Raw genomic sequence first — 12,602 nt, 5'->3', positions numbered from 1 at the left:
ACCTGGAATGTGCGTTACAAAAGAAGTTTTCTACAAAGACTGATCAGTGCTCAGCAATGGTAATATAGAAGCCCACTGCTGAGCAGTTCTGAGTTAGGGTGCTAGAATTCATTGGAAGGATCAGAAATTGCCTACCATTCAGGGTCAAACTAGATGAAACAACAGAGGACTGCAATGAGGCCTTTCAACTATAAATTGTTTCCAGTCACACATGTAAAGGTATGCGATGTGAATCAGGAATACAGCATGGGAAAAAAGGGGTTCAACTTTCTTCCCACAGAGTGTTCCTAATGAAAATCCCGCCCCCAACTGCTATTTGTCCTATTCAGAAAAACACACTTGTAAATAGTTTAGGGGGAATGATTTTAACTAGGAAAATAGCAGCAGTGTAGTACCCCTAACTCTTCTGTAACAGAGCAAATAGCAGGTTTGAAAGGGGTGTTTTCCAAGAAAACCGCATGGAGGATACTTTACGTCCCACCATCACAGATATGCATTGTTTCGTCTGGTTAGGTCTTTACTTAACATCAGCAGAGTTCAGAGCATTATTCAGGTTTTTTTGAACTCTGAAAAATAATCTCACAGGTAAAAACCAGTTGAAAGTCTGATTATCTGTATCTTATATTAACTATTTCATCCTTGTCAAAACAAACCAACATTAGGTGCCTCTGCAGCAAAATTAATTTGCACACATAGGAACCAATTTTCTGCCACAGACGTATGGGGGGGGGGGGTTAAACAGAGTGTAAAGATTTTCACACATCATCCCAAAATGGAACACAGATATCTTTTCCAAAAACATTTGCATTTGAAGCTACAGTAGCTCAAATACAGCACACATATCAGCTCCCCACTCCTACAAAAACATAAAAGAGACAAACATAGCAATGAATAACAAGAACTATAGAGCAGGGTGGTCAAACCACGGCTTGCAAGCCACATGACTCTTTTGACATACAACGTGAGGGCTCATGGAACTGTTGGCTGAGCTTCTTTTTGCTTCACAATTAATAAAAAAGGTAAATAAAAAATGTTCAAGCTTTAAAATTATTTACTGGATGTAAACTGGGCATTCACTGGAGTAAAACATAAATTTGACACTCATAGTGAGTATATATATTTAAGAAGAATTTAAATTGGTACATGCTGCAGCTCTCAATTTGAGAGTCTCTGAACTTCTGAACTTCATTGTATGTGGCTCTTACTTTAAGTAAGTTTGACCACCCCTGCTTTATAACCTGTATCTTCTGAATGGCAATAGTCAGAGGATTTCCAAATTTATTCTAGGACAGGGGTGCTCACACTTTTTTGGCTCGAGAGCTACTTTGAAACCCAGCAAGGCCCGGAGATCTACCAGAGTTTTTTTTACAATGTTTGCGCCATCATAACATATAACATTTATGTGTACAATGTATGTTGGTGTACCTTGAGCCCCACTGAGTATAACAGGACTTACTCCTGAGTAGACATGCCTAGGATTAGGCTGTGAGGCTGCAATCCTAGCCACACTTACCTGGGAGTAAGCCCCATTGAGTACAATGGGCCTTACTCCCGGCGTTTCCTCCCAGAGGCACCTGAAGAGGGGGGTCAGCACTCTGCGATCTACTCATTTTGCCTCACGATCTACCGGTAGATCGCGATCCACCTATTGAGCACCCCTGTTCTAGGACAACTGTAGAGGCGTGTCATGTTATTGGATTGTAAAATGTACTTCCTGCCTTTGGACTGCAGCAGCTTGTGATGTGCCCTCCATCACACCCCAGCAAGCAAAGCATGCATCTACATGGCCAAGTCAGATCTTATCACGCCATAAAGTCTGGACCATTATTAATAAGCACAGAAATTGTGAGCAGAAAGATCACCTTGAGAACAAAATGAACCTAATTCTGACTTCAGGAAAACGGCCAAGAATGTCTGTTTCTTCAGCATTCCTCTAACCCAGTGGTTCTCAAACTCTCCCAGAGAGTTTGAGAGCCACTAAGTTCTTGCGTGGGCGAGGGGGAGGCAGCGGGGGTGGGGGCAAGGCAGTGATGCAACCCCAGGATCGCGCCGCCCAGGGGGGCTGCAGGGGCTTGGGTGCACTTACCCAAGCCTCCTGCAGCCTCCCCAGGCTGCGGGGAGCCCAGCGCGACCTGCAGCAGGGCTCCCCGCAGCAGTGAAAGTAAATGTAGCGCGATCACGCCCCAACTCCACTAAAGCATTACCATCAACTAAAGCAGAAGTGGAGCGCGATCACTCTGCATTTACTTCACTGCTACGGGGAGCCCTGCTGCAGGTGCGCCAGGCTCCGCGCAGCCTGGGGAGGCTGCAGGAGGCTTGGGTAAGCGCACCCAAGCCCCCGCAGCCCCCCTGGGCAGGGCAATCCTGGGGATCGCGCCGCTGCCTCCTCCCTGCCTCCAGGCTGCCCCCGCCCCTTAAGTGGGCAGAGGCCAGGGCTCACAGGCTGGGGCGTCACAACGCCCCAGTTTGAGAAGCCCTGCTCTAGTAAATTCCCAAATTGTATTAATTTCTGCCTGTACCTGTGTGAGCTGAGAACTGCTCCTGCTCTTCACACTCCACTTCCAGGGTTTCGCTTTCCTGGGGAAGACTACTCCTGCAATGAGATGAGATTGTCAGCTCTAAACAAAGAAGATCCTGTCACGGGATACATGCCCCGTTTCTGTCCCTTTGACTGGAGATCCTTCAACTTAATCCACTTAACTCAGGGCCTGGCTCCAGCCATAGGGTTGACCAAACCCTGTCTCTCCAAGATTGTAACGCAAACAACATGGGAATGCTGTCTGCGTGTTGCAGTGGAGAATTTTTATGTAAGCACCAGCTACCAAATCCAAGCCTATGAAAAGAGGCAGGAACCTGTTTGGGGTGCTAGGAAGCAGAACGCATTAGAAAAAACTTTCACTCCCCACTCAACAATTCATTGGACAGTTTCCTTTCTCAACCCCACAAACCTAGAAAACCAGAACTTTACATTTCCACAGTGTCAATTTCTCAGCTTAGTTCCACCTTACCTTCATTTCCCTATGCACCCATCTTTTGTCCAGAAGCATCAATATTCCACCAGTCATTCTCATTTTAGGCTGCTAGAGTCTCCTTCCCTTCTTGCTCCACTCTCTTCAGATATATATAAACCTACTCAATTCTGTAAGCTCAGATTTGCAATCTAATTCTATTTTTATTCTGTATTACCTGTCTGCCTATACTACTATACCCAATCTGTCCCTAGTCCTTAATGTATCCAAATCTCCCAACCCATTGCAACCTCAACTTTAATGCGCACCTAATGGTTACCTTGACGCTCAGTGTCCCTGTCCCGACCTTGCTAACCCCATACCCTGCACCAACTTGTCGGTCAGCCTCTGTCCTTCCAGGGCCAACTCTGGCCCATTCTCAATCTGCACATGCTGAGCCATCCTCAGTACCTTCTGCTCAGCTTGTCCAAGAATTTCACTAGCCTGAATAAGATTAGCCTGAACATTGTCCAAGTTCCCAGATGGCTTGACTCCCCTTACATGCAAATCATCTGGGCCTTCACCCCACATTGCAAGCCTCATTGCTTTGTATCTCTTAATTGCAATACCCATCACCCCATCACGCCAATCTTTCAACTCCCGCTTCCCTGTTAACAGACCAGAACGCCTTTCTTTTGCGCTTGAGTCATGTCCTACTAAAGAGAGTGGAGGTGGCCCTGATCCCAAAACCTCCTTTACCCAGTGCACATCTGCTGATCTACTTGCAAGCCCAAATACCCTTCTTCCAGACATAGGTGATACAGGACTGTGACCTGCTGACTTTGTCCCCTGGCCTACCACCATCATGTCAACTCGTTTTTGTATTCTTACCCGTGGCAGCCTTTTAGAAAGCCCATGACCTGGCCCTAACCCTGCAGTCCAGCCAGAACTCAGCAGTGGCATGTCATAAGGTTGTGTCAGTGGCCTACCAAGCCATGACAATGGCATTTCCCCCAAATGTTGCCCAGCTAAGTCCCTAACATCGTTTTCCAATGTCTCCAACTCCTTAACTTCCAGTTCCTGGCTTGGTGGCTCTACCTGCTGTTCAACAGGTAGTGTTCCTGTCTCCTCCAGCACAGGCGCCTGCTGAGCCTTCTCTACACTGTACTCTCTACCCTCCCCTGAGAAGCATGACATTCCTTCCCGTCCAATTCTGTACCCCATGAGAACTGGTCCTTCACCCATCTTAACCCTCCTCCCAACAGGTGTTTGTTCAGCTGATCTTGCCTCCTTCTGTTCTACCCGCTCCACTTTCAATTGCTTATGTTGTTGTTTTGCTAACCCATTTTGTTCTGCCTGCGCTGTCAAACTGGTCACAATTAAACCTGGAGCCACATGTTCCAGGACTCCATGGCTGACTCCTGCTGACCTGGTTGCTCTTTGAAAACGTGCTACTACTGGTCCTTGCCGTAGCCCTGCCAACCCCAAAATGATTTTCCCCCTTCCTCTGAGAACCGACTCTGGGCTTCCTGTAACAGCGTGCTGTGACAAACGTGATGAGGAACCTGACCTACCAAAATCTTTGTCTATCTTCAGGCTAATTCTTGCTAACTCTGATTCTAGTTCACCTTGGCCCCAGTCCATATCAGATACTCCCCTTCCAACTTTGGCCAATGTCAAAGACTCTTCTTGATTTGCTTGCGAAACCTTCTCAGCTCCTTCCTGGTCCAATGTGGATAGCCCCTCACCAGAATCTGCAATCACAATCTCCTCAGCTGGTTCTGCCAACTCCTGTTCCAGTGCTGAATCCCAAACTAGTTCCTTTTCCTGAGAGGGCACTTTCAGTTTCACAGCACTCCCCTCATGACTCAATGTCTTCTCAGTTACACCTGCAACCACCACCGTTTCTCCAGAATCCAGTCTCACCATATGCTTAGACTTGCCCTCATCTACTGATACTGCCACCTTTCCCTCTTCAGTTTCATCCTCAGCATCCTTCTCAAGTGGTCTCCCCAATTGCTTAGCTTCCTCCTTAGCAAGTCCTTCCAGATCTTCTGTCTCCCTCTGTCCTGGTTGCGTTATCTCTTCAACCTTATCTTCACTCAATTCTGGTTTCATCTCTTCCTCTCTAGTGCTCTCCTGATCTGGAGCTGAAGGAAATACCTGCGCAATTATAATTGTTTCTTCTTGAGTTCCAGTTCCACTCTCTAGTGGTTCCATTCTCTCCTTTGCTTCCCCTTGATCTATTGCGGATACCTCTTCTCCCTTTTCTTGACCTGCTCCTGGCACTTCCTCAACTGCATCCCGTTCCACTGTAAGCATCACATTTTCTTTTCCAGTTATCTCCTCAGCCTCTCCCCAACTTTCACCCACCAAATCCTCCACCTTCCCCTCAGCCACATCTTGTTCTGCAATCACTCCCCCTGTCATCTTCTGATCTGCTCCAAGGATCTCTTCAGCTTTCCCCTGATCAACTGCTGATACCACTTCATCTTTTCTAGTCCTCTCCTCAGCCTCCTCCTGATCTGCTACTGTTTCCACCTTCCCCTCAGCCTCTCCCCCACCCAGCCTCTCCCCCACCAAATCTTCCACCTTCTCCTCAGCCACAGTTGGTAACACATCTCCATCTGCAGTCACTCCCTTTACTTCTGCCTGATCTGCTCTTGGCACCTCCTCAGCTTCACCAAGACCTGCCACCAGTGCCACATTCACTTTTCCCATCTCAGACTCCCCCTGATTTGCACTCTCAAAGTCTCCTTCATCCATCGCCACATGTCCCTTCAGAGTCACATCCTCTGCTCCTTGTGCCTTCTCAGTTTCTTGATCCACTACAGACGCTGCATCTTTCCTTCCGATTACCTCCTCGGGTCTCTCCTGATCTAGTCCTACCAGCTCCTCAGTCTCCTTCTGATCTACTGCTGGTGCCACATTTTCAACAGACATCTCCTCTGTCTTTCTCTCAACTGCTCCTGGTACTTCATCAGTTTGCTCCTGGTCCACAGTACGCGCCACATCCTCTTTCTCAAAGCTTACCTTTACAATCTCCCCTTGGCTCAATCTTGACAACTTGTCATCCTCTCCCTGACTCTCTGCTGATTCAAACATTTCCTCCCCACTCACTCCCTCTGCCTTCCTCTGATGTGGTCCCTGCACTTCTTCAGTCTCCCCTGCTGCTGATGCAATTACTTCCCTGCCTGTCATCTCCTCATCTTGTTCTATCAATTCCCTGTGTTGATCGCCTCTGTCTTCACTCTCTTCTCTAGCATCTACCTGAGGTTTTTCTGCCAAATCCTCATTCATCCCATGATCTGGTCTTCCCATCTCCTCAGCCTTTTGCTCACCCCCTTCTCCAACTATTTCATCCTTTCCAATCAACTCCTTTTCTTCCAACTGCACATGTTCCTCGGACTCCCCCTGATCCATTTCTGATGACACTTTCCTTTCCCCAGTTTTTTCATCAGCCTTCTTCTCATCTGGGTTCATAAGTGCATTTTCTTTTTGATCTTGCTTCCCCAACACCTCATCTCCCTTCGCAATATGCTCAAGCCCAACAGCTAATTCAGCCAACTCTTCTTTCTTCTGTCCTGGTTCCACCAACTCTTCAGCCTCTTCCCCAACTGTTCCCAAGACCGTCTCTCCTTCAAATGCATCCTCGAGAAGCCCACCAGCTAATTCAGCCAACTCTTCTCCTTTCTTCTGACCTGGTTCTGCCATCTCTTCAGCCTCGTCCTCACCAGTTCCCAATGCCACCTGTCCTTCAACTGCATCCTCAACAAGCAAACCAGCAGATTTAGCCAGCTCTTCTTCCTTCTGACCCAGCTCTGCCTTCCCTTCTGCCCCTTCCTCACCTGTTCCCGATGCCATTTCTCCTTCAACCACCCCCTCCTGGAGTCCCACTAAGTTCTCAACGGCGTCTGGAACTGGTCCAGCCAACCCCTCGTCGCTGGGCCTCTCCATCACCGCCTCTTGACCCAGGCCTCCCTCTTCACCAGCCTGAGCGCCCTCCTGTCCCTGTGCAGGCTCCGTGGTTGGAGGGCCCAATCTCCTGCCTGTCTCAGAACTCTCTAGGCTATCCGAATAAACACACAAAGCCTGGTCAGCGCCCGAGTCCTTCCAGCCTGTGCCCCATGCCCTGCACCACCCCAGCACCCGCCACCTCCAGAGCCCCGGCTCCCTCTGAACCAGCAGCTCTTCCCCAGGTGCCTAGCACCCCCTAGACCCCCCCCACTTCCAGCCTCTGGCCTGGGACCCCCTGCTTCCTGCACTGAACCCCCTTCGCCCTGGTCCCCCCCCTTACAGTTGCTCTCGACCCCACCTGGTTTCCCCAAGCCCTCCCCTCCCCTCCCGCCCTAACCCTGCCCTCGCCCCTCCCCCGCGCCCTGAGGAGCGGCCGTTGGTTGGTGGATCTGGTGGCGCGCGAGACGAAGCCCAGGCGCGGCAGCGGGGGGGGGGGGCCGGTGGCGGAGCACCGCAGCGCGCGCCAAGCGGCCCTCGCACGTGCCTTGCAGCTCCCCAGGCGAGCGCGCCCTCTACGGGCAGGTGAGGCGCAGCCTCGAGTGGGTGCGGGGGCAGGAGACGCGCGCACTCGACAGCCCGGCTCGCGCACGCGCAGCTCCTCACTTGGGCGCCCTCCCGACCGGCGGCGGAGCCTGGCGCCCCTGCGGGCTGGTGGGTGTGCGCGAGAAGAGTGGAGTCCTGGCCGGTCCGCCATCTTACCTGGGAGGGAGGGGGAGGAGTGGGGAGGGAGGGGAGGCGCCTCCTGCCCCGCCTCCTCCTGCCGCCGCCTCAGCCCCGCCGCCTCGGCCGCACAGAATCCGCCGCCATCCGCGGCCCCCGGGCCGCCCCCGCCCGGCCTCTCCGTCCGCGCGGCCCCCGCCGGCGCTGCCCGCGACGCCGCCGACCCCTCCCCCGCGGAGCCGATCCCCGAACGGGCCTCACCGAGCCAGACCCGACCCGCCGCGGCAAAATGGCGGCCGCCACCACCAAGCGCCAGGGCCGGCCCCTCCCTCCGCCCACCGCTCCCTCCGCCCGCCGGCCTCGGAGCGCTGCTCTCGCGAGAGCTGCGGCCGCAGGACTGGGAGAAGGAGACCGCCCCCCCACTGGAGGCACTCACAGGCGGAGGCCGGCGGAATGCTGGGGGATGCAGTCCGCGGTGGAGGCTGGCCGCCGGCTCGCGCGCACCACGTTCATCGCCGGCGGGGCACGGGCTCGGAACCTGCGGGGTGGGGAACAGGCCATCGTGCGCGAGCAGCATGCTGGAAAGTGGAGGCACCGGGCATGCTGGGAACTGGAGTCCCCGGCCTAGGCGGGGAGGGGCTTCTGAGGCCGGCCTGGCTGCAGGCGGGGAGCAGGCGGGCCGTTCGCGTGCGGCGCTGGCAGCTGCGCTCCTGAAGAGCGGTGCGCGTCTGGCCGCCTCTGCCTCCAGTCACGACAGTTTTAAGCCCAGTCCTGTGCAGGTCTACTCAGAAGTAAGTCCCATTACAGTCACTAGGGCTTACTCCCAGGAAAGTGTGGCTGGGATTGCAGCCCTCCATAGGACTTGTAAAGGACGCCTGGCAAATGCCTCTACAGCAGTGCAGCTCACTTGGAAATAACATTAAAATGGTTTCAGTTGAGCAAATTTTTAAAGTAATAAAAATACAGGTGACAGTCGGGCTCTTTGAAAATCCAAAACCTTAAGTTTGAAAATTGCATTTACCAAAGAATAAGATTACAATACAAATGCTGACTCTAAAAAGTTGAGACTTTAAAAATAAAAGCTGCAAAATGTGAGCAAAATTACCTTGGGGGGAGGACAAATGACTTAAAAACTGGTTTTAGGGTCCAGTTCTATCTAACTTTCCAGTGCTGATGCAGCCCTGAGGGAAGGGAACAAAAGTTCCCCGCTACTGAGGAGGCCTCCATGACCCCCGCCCCCCCAGGATGCAGCACATGCCCCACTGGCACAGTGCTGGAAAGCTGGATAGGATTGGGCTCTAAGTGACAGTTGTAAAACCATAACTCTCGCATTTCCCAGAGTTGGGTTCATACGCTCCCACTCTGGCCTTGATTCCCAGCCCCAAAATATGATGGCAAAGTCCACCGTAGTGGCTTATTATGAAGAAGTTTGTAAGGAGCTTGGAAAACACGTAGAGCTTAGAAATAGTATGGGAAAGTACATAAACTGCTGCTTGCTCTGTGTAGAGCAGGGGTCTCCAAATCCCGGCCCGGGGGCCAGATGTGGGCCACGACAAGCCTCTATCAGGCCCACAGCCAGCTTCTTGTCTCCTGAAGGCCTCTGGCCCACTCAACTGTACATGACCAAGCTGTGCTCTGGTTGTGCCTGGAGGGTGTTCTGAGGGCCAGAGAGGTTGAATGAATGAGCCCCTTCATTCATTTATTCACTCATCTAAGTTCCATCTTTAATTTATTTATTTAAAGTTTATATTTAAATTTTTTTTCCAACCCTCAACACCAAGCCAGATATTTGATGTGGCCCTCTAGCCAAAAAGTTTGGAGACCCCTGGTGTAGAGCTACCAGTGGCCCTCCAGCATTTCAGGCAGGGATTTCAATCTGCCCTAGCTGGAGCTGCCAGAAATGGAACCTGGGACCTTCTGTGTGTAAAACAGATGTTTTTCCACTGAAGGGATTCTCAGTGAAGGAATCTTTACCTCATTAATAGGTAGTAGCACTTGATATGGACTAATTCCTTACCAGGCAGGAAAAAGAACAGCAGCCAAATTTGAGATCTGTATTATCTGACAGCTCACCTATTCCTCACCTAGCCAAGATTAGCACAAAAACCTTTTAGCCCTTTACCTATTTTGTACACTACACATTTAGCACCTGCTTGAGCTGAAGTTGGCCCAGCAGCAGCTAAATGGAGTGCTTCCCACACTTATCCTCATTTATACATGAAGCTGTACAAACTACAGCAGCCTCTTAAACTACATTATGTATTTTGAAATTGTTTGTAAAGAGAACACAACCCAAAACTTGCCTCTTGGTTCATCTTCAATTTTTGATGCCAATTTCAAAAAATAAAGTACACGGTTACAATCCAGGACAGTTAAGTGCACAAGTTGATGAACTGATGACCTCACAAAGCCACTGTACACAGAGTCACATCATTGGACCAAGTAGCACAGTTGTGACTGGCAGTTTGTTCTAAGTTCTCATGCAGAGAGAGGTCTCAATACTGCTTCTGTGGCCCCCAGATAGCACTTCTTCCTGATACTGTGACTACAAAGACTTGCCCTGTTGTGACTAATACTACCTTTTTGGTTCTTAGAACAGCATATATAAATCTTTTAAACTGGGGCTCTTCCTTCAAAATAACTGTCTTCTGAAGTTTTATACTACCCCAAACAAGAACAAATTGTCTGCACTGCAAGTTTTAAAAAAATCTGAAAAAGATTAATTGCAGAAAAAACCATGTTTCTGCTTTTAACAACAGGCTACATCCAAAGGAAGTCAGTCATAATTTATTTGGTCTCATGGATTGCAATGGTGTTTAGTCACAACATTCTTTGAAAACACCTTAACAATAATGATAGTTTAAGTTTTCCACTGATTTTCAGCAATGTTGTAGCACAAGTTACCAAAAGTTATTTTGTAAAATGAAGTGTCAGCCTTCAATCCAGCCTGTGATGTTTGCTCATCTACACTCACATGTAAAATGTAACTAACCACAGAACAAGTAAACAGAATTTTACTTGCTTATAAGGAGTACTTCACATTCCAGTCTGAGCCATCCAATTTAGCCATTTTTAAAAATAAAAATAGCCTGAAATAGAACCCTTTTTCAAGTTTCTGCCAAACCAAGCCTCCTAAGGCATGATAAAGGTAATGTGAAAATAGCTTTTGAAAAATGTTGTAACATTTCAAGTTCATGCCAGAAACCTAAATTGTTTTTAATTTCCAGCACTGACATAAGGGCAATGCAGCTTTGAGGTAAGAAAACAAACATTCCCTTACTTTGAGGAGGCCTCTGAGTGACACCCAACTGCAGGATGCAGCACATGTCCCACTGGCACCACTATGCCAGTGCTGGAAAGTACTGACATAAGGGGTTAGGCCCCCCCCCTCCCAGTCCTCCCAAGCAGTTGCAGATCTGTTTAAAGGATTCCCCGAAACATCCCAAAGGCTGCAGTCCTATCCACACTACCCAGGAGTGGAAAGTCACTTTCCATTGACTAGCATTGTTTAAAGTATATACACAGCAGCCTGTTAAAAGTACAGATCTGTACCATTCCCCCGAATGCAGTCACATACCATGGGAGCATCAAAATAAAATGCACATTGAAATGAATGGGGAACCACCTGAAATTAGCTCGCGACTCACTTGTTGGGTCTGAGAAACGCTGGTGTACATGAACCACCAGTGCAATTTTGTAATAGGCAATAAAGGAAATTTCCCAATGGCAAAACTCTTCCTGACTCACATGCAACTACTAGACATGATGCTGCTGATGAAATTAGCTCCTTCCTGTACATAGCATGCAAAGGTTGCCAATTAATGTACTCTCAACATTATGTCATGTCATTAAGACTGCACTCCTATACACACTTACCTAGCAGTAACTCCCACTGAAACTATGGAACTTGCTTCTGAGGGGACATGCGTTGGATTGCACTGTAAACCAAGGAGTGTTTGCTAAAATTTCCAGGAGAGAGTGGATCGAGGGATGTTCTTTTCCCTCTCATAAAACACCAGAACACCCACTGGAACCAACCGTATTGGCTTCTGCCTTTCCATTGGACCATTTCAGCGACGTGGAGAGGGGGGATTTGATGCATGGGAAACAGCCTATCCATATCTACTTTACCCAGGTTTGGGCACTGGAGAGGACACTGTTCCAGAACCACCATTCAGAGCGTGATACCATAGTCTTCTGAGACTGAAGGATGCCAAGAAGAAGGGGGTTAGGATTGCGCCCTTAAACAGTAAAACACACAGCTAATAACCCTCATTTGGAAATCCACAAATAAATGAAAATTTCCATTTGAAACAAAAAAAACCCAAATTCCATATAAAAAATAAGTTCTTAAATTAGGGGCGCAATGACGCAAACCAATCCTGGTTTGGCAGAGAGTAAACATTTATTGGCTCTTCTCATTCAGTTTAGCCTGTTTCTTCTGATTCCTAGTGGTTAGACTGGGAGAACATCCGCTATCAAGATCACAGTAAAGCAGACAAATTCAAAGAAACGTTCCGCCCTGTCTGTCTGCCACCCCACCAGTAACATGGATGTCAGATTGCAGCAGTGTAGATGTTTTGTGCAAAAATAAGCACATTTATACTACCCAGGGAAAATTTTTACTTTTTTGAAAATATTTTGGTGAGCAAGAATGTGACATTTGAAAGGGCATGGAGAGAAACACAACAAAAGTTCCATTGACCAGGTTCTCTCTGGCCCATTCCTAGCTTGACATGTCCCTTCCTCATCCATACACACCCAAAATCTATTGGCTCAAGAACAGCAAGGGGCAGAAAGGGGCTGGGGGTATGAAACAAACCTACACATCCAGAGGATTTTCAGACATGCCCAACTGCAACAATTTTTATGTTGACTGCCCTATGCTATAAATACCAATATGTAAAATTAATGCTAGCTCAGTTGGTAGAGCTGCCACCTTGTATGCCTGAAGATCTGAGGCTGCCAGTTCGAAAC

Source organism: Tiliqua scincoides, chromosome 5 (assembly GCF_035046505.1).
Source record: "Tiliqua scincoides isolate rTilSci1 chromosome 5, rTilSci1.hap2, whole genome shotgun sequence".
Classification (NCBI taxonomy): domain Eukaryota; kingdom Metazoa; phylum Chordata; class Lepidosauria; order Squamata; family Scincidae; genus Tiliqua; species Tiliqua scincoides.
This window is presented reverse-complemented; position numbering follows the sequence as displayed.